Raw genomic sequence first — 5,619 nt, 5'->3', positions numbered from 1 at the left:
TTACAAAATTTTTTTTTAAAAAAAAAAAAAAAAAAAAAAAGGTTAAATACTAACATTGTTACAGAAATATCAGTTATTGCAGAAAAGTAATTAGTCAAGACATATATTTTTTTACTCTAACGAAAATTACTGTGAGCATGATAATAGAGCTTGAAAGGAAATTGATTGTACTCTGCAAAATTATGATACTTCGGTACAGGCACAATGTCAACATGAGGCTTTCGTGAAAAATTCCTATTGTTCCTGATGAGTTATCGAACGAAGTGACCTTGAAAAAAGGCTACCTAATCTTCGTGCGTCACCATTTACTAAACTTTTCCATCCCTGGCATTGGGACACCGGCTTCACCTCCAACTCGCAGTCTAAATTCACAATTAATCAGAAACTCGACAAACAAATGCCCGTTTAGGAACGATTTAAACCAGTCAACCTCGGTGTTTCTTAATCTCGCAGATAACTATCGCCATTTTCTAACCTATTCTATTCTTGAAATCGATCTCGGTCAGGAACTCGATCGACGATTAAGTACAAACAATAATATCTAAACAGTGAATCTCGAGTTGAGTATTTTTCAAACAGATACCATCGATATTATCCGCAGTAGAATACGAAATAATTACTATAATTATTTCACGCAATTGGGGCAAGAGCAAATGCAGAATTAAAATGCAAAATATCACAATATTGTATACTTTTGTGTAGTATCTGTGTTTTTATTTAACAACCCTTTCAGTGCTTAAAATTAGAAAAAAATAAAAATTCAGAATAAAAATTAAAATTCAAATTAATTTAATTTTTAATAAAATTAGACAAAAATTAAAATTCAGAATAAAAATTCAAATTCAAATCAAATTAATTTTTAAAACTGAACGAGGCGCGTGTAAATGTGGAAATAAAACAAAATGGAGCAAGCTGAAAAAAGTAGTATTGAAAGATAAAATAAGAATTCTGTAAAATGCCATGATGTTAGATTTCTTTCGAGCCATCGTAAAGTTAATACTTTTGCACAAAACAGAAAGATTGATTTTTCGAACGTAACGTTGAATCAAATTTTAGGAAAAAAAAACTTGACTCACGCTGTTTTGCATTAAACGATTTATGTTGCAATTTTTTTTGTCATCCTCTTTGAACCTTTAACGCCAGTCAAACTAACTATATTTTAAGCATCCCCGCTTATCTGCACGATACTTGATGATGGATTAAACACTTAAAGGGTTGAAATGGGAACTTTACGGATATTTATTCAAGGCTCATTACATTTGAGACGCCTATACTAATTATAAATATGTCTCACTTCTCTTAATGAAGAGTAAAGAATACTTAATCCAAAGCCCCAGAGAGCGAAGCAGAGCATCCAAAGTCCTGGATTCTTTTTCCCCCATATTATTCAGTATAGGCGTACAATAACAATTGTTTTTGAAATGAAAAGCACTTTCCATTCACTCTATATCGCTTGGAATATTCGCGATAACCAGAAACGTCTTTCAAGCAGTCGGAATGGATCGAGTCCATTTGGACTGGGTTCAAGGGAAGAACGCGGCGAACCGAGTGAATGAACATCCCCCAGTGACTGACCGAACGAGTAGAGAGGGTTGAAAAGTGGGAGATTGGGCTCGCGTTGCGAAAAACATCGGTGACGAGCCCCCCTGCCATTGAATTTTTACACTTGCGTTTCCAGCTCGAAAACAAGATCACGATAATACAGATATATACCATTCTGTTATCTTAATCGCTTGTTTGTTTCAACGTTGGACAATATTTCCTCGCTTGCCTCGAAAAATGAGTTGAAGCACGATAAAAAAATCTACCCGTATCTCTCGTTACGTTTTAAAAAGTGTAATAAGAAAAGGGAAACCAAACCATGAAAGATTCGACAAAGTTATCCTACTTGCGGCAAAAAAAAAAAAAGAAAAAAAAAAAAAAAACTTTAAATTCCTTAACAGAGAGAAATCGTTCTCCCGACCAAAACGAATCGACTTTCCTTAGAAAAATCGATCACTGTACAGGTCCAATCCCGATTCCACTCGGAAGATGCTTTCTTTGGTGCAACCATCCCTTCTCAACTAAGTGTTGTACTATCTATCTAGTATACGTATATATGTTGTCTTCACCGAGCACACAAAAGATCTCTAAAACACTCGACTGATGAAAACTTACGTCAACAGTTAACTAATCTACTACGGATACAACAAACGAATGATTGTACAGATCAGAGAGATGCAAAGAAGGAGTGTATCTCGTACCGTGTTCACCGAGTTTCCCCATTCGAGGACCGATCGAAGCTCAACTCGAAACCGGACTCGAGCACTGCCGAGAGCTCGAACACGACTGAAACGTTCCGAGTCCTTGCATTTCCCGATCCCTTCCATCCACTGATGCGACGCGCGGCGATGCTAGGCGCCGGGACGAGGGGTGGGAGACAGCTCGAGAACCGGAGGAGCGTCCAGCCGTGCAAGCCCTGTCACCCGGAAATCACAAACAAAGAAGAAGCGACGAGGAAACTCTGGAGGAATAACGCTCTCCCCTCTGCGTCTTTGTTTAAACAATCGGCAATGGCGTTTTATTATTTATGAAATTATTATTTTATTATTATTATTATTATTATTATATATATAATAGTATTATTATACTATATACTATATTATATATTACAAAATTATTATTTTAATATTATATATATATAACATTATTATTATATTATAAATTATATATTACGAAATTATTATTTTATTACTATTATTATTATATATAATATATATATAATATTATTATTATATATTACGAAATTATTATTATTATTATTATTATTATTATTATTATTATTATTATTATATAATATATATATTATTATTATACTACATATTATATTATNATTATATATTACGAAATTATTATTTTATTATTATTATTATATATAATATTATTACTATGGTATATATTATATTATATATTACGAAATTATTATTTTATTATTATTATTATTATTATTATTATTATTATATATAATATATATATAATATTATTATACTATATATTATACTATATATTATTTTATTTTATTATTTTATTACTATTATTATTATTATATTACTATTATTATACGAAATTATTATTTTATTACTATTATTATTGTATATAATATATATAATATTATTATATTATATATTATATATATATTATATTATATATTATATATATATATTATATTATATATTACGAAATTACTATTATTATATTTATTTATTTACGAAACGACTAGATTAGCGCAATTGGAATTATTCCGTTCTCTTTTCGAGTTCGAACGATTTTGGTCTGCATTCGTTTGGCGCGAAAGTGCACCGTTTTTGAAAAAGTTGTTCTTCCTTGTGAGCTTTGTTTCTTCTTTTTTTTCTTTTCTTTAGCGGATATATGTAGAATTATTGCAATTATTGCAATTATTGTAGTTACAATTTTGAAAAAAGAACAAACAACTTCTCGATTTCGAGAAGAGAAGAGCGTATGCCGTGATTAATGGCATGTTTGCTTCAAGGCCTGAGTTTCAGTCATTTTTTTCTTTTTTTAAACAGAGCTACTTATTTTTGGAAATACGACGACGTTTACAACAATCTGACCTTCTTACACTCGCTGTTGTAAACATTTCTTTAACATGCTTCATAAGCGATTAATCTGTTTCTTACGTTTATAAACCTGCCGACATCTGTTTCTTTTCTTCTATAGATTTCTAAAACTAGATACGTAATTTCATTTATAAACATCATAAAAACTGCCGTGATCGCGATATGCAGAATTTCCATGCGTTTACACTATATACAAGAAATGCATTTAAGGTTACTAAGTATTTAGGTTAAATCAAGATTGACTTTGAACCACTCTTAGAGATCGAGTTCGGTGCTGACTCTGAAACATGAAAATAGGTCACGGTTCGGTTTGGAAAATACTTGGACAGGATTAAATGTGACTTGCGTTGAGTTTCGTCCATTAAACGAAGCGGTAGAATGAAATTTGCGTAAGTGAAACTAGACTCTCGACTTTTTACTAGACGAGTCCAACTTAGCATTTTATTTATCATTCTCATTCTGATTCCTAGCAAGATGAATGTTTTCTATGTGAAACGAGATTGACGCATTAAAAGCTTAAATATCAGAGATAAAGAAAAATATATATTGTTTCGTGACAACTTTACTGAACACAAAATATACGAGGTATTCTTCTTTTTTATTTTTATCTGAATAGTTTTAGAAGGAACAGTATTACAAATGACAAAACATTTCTTCTTTCAAATTTTTTTCTTGTTACTGGTTTTTTTTTACCAGTTAGCATGTTGCAACAGCACGTGTTAAGATACATTTAAATGATTTTGGAATAATTTCAAATATTGAAAGATAACGAAATTCTAAAACAATGTACGCGAGAATAACGTGAACTTTATTTTCTATGTTACAAATTGTCAAAGTGATATTTTTATCCTCGATAATATTCTAAGCATAATGTTTGAAATCTTATTAAATCTGTTAAAAATAAAGAAGATATTTAAATGTCCGGTGGCTCTTAGTTGGAACGGCGTGTAATATCGAAATAAATCTAGTCAAACGATATTCAACTCTTTCTAAAGTTCTCACTTCTTCAATATTACGTTTGTATTATAATGCAGCAAATTTTATAAATATTTTTTACACATATAGTAGAACTACATTTATTAGAACCAAATATTAGTCGATACTCGATTCAATGAATTCTTGTTAGTTGAATCCACTTATTTGAATATGAATTCTTGTTATACGAACGAAAAATCATTGGTAGAGGGGAGAATCAATGGATTCCTATTATATGAACTCTATTTGTCCCCGGCAAGTTCATATAAAAGAAGTTCTACTGAAAGAAAAGAATAGAAATAAGAGTTCCTTTTTTCGAAAAATGTTGCAACGTTTATAGGATAATTAAAAAAATTGTGGCATGTTAAGAAACTAGAGTAAAAAAAAGCTGTTTCATTTTTAAAGATTCAGTGAATCTTTAATGTGTCAATTTTTCTAGCTTTTCAAGACATAGCATTTTTAAAACAATATTTAAAACTAAAACCAACAGAGTAGTGTAAATGGCCAATTCATAATTTTACAATTTATGCATTTTTAAATTTATAATACATATTACGATATGAAAAAAATATTATTATCACTATTAAATATATATATATAAAAGTTTGTATTTTTTATTGTATCATAAACTATAACTATTTCTTGCACTCTTATTTCTCTGACACAAATTTTATATTTTAATCGTCCTGAAATTTTAATAACTAATAAATATTAATTCGTGCTGAAATTTTTGTTTTCTTATAAAACAAAAATTTTAATTCCACACAAAGAATATAATCTCCTACAATCCAAAAAACGGAATTTATGACAGTCAACGCGCCAAATTATTATTAAAGTTTCTCTCTTTACCAACGAAAATCTTTCCATTCTATTCGCTCCGTCAATCGAAAACCTAAGCCATGTATTCAGCACCATGTATTCGTGTCTTGCACGTCGCGAGAGATATTCACGAAAGACGGAAGATCGAAAAGCTCTGTAACGAAAATGAAGCAAGAGACTGGGCGTGGTGCTCGACTTGTTGGCTTTT

Source organism: Frieseomelitta varia, unplaced genomic scaffold (assembly GCF_011392965.1).
Source record: "Frieseomelitta varia isolate USP_RPSP 00005682 unplaced genomic scaffold, Fvar_1.2 scaffold_638, whole genome shotgun sequence".
NCBI lineage: Eukaryota > Metazoa > Arthropoda > Insecta > Hymenoptera > Apidae > Frieseomelitta > Frieseomelitta varia.
The sequence above is the reverse complement of the archived record's forward strand: the minus strand, read 5'-3'. Positions refer to the sequence as shown.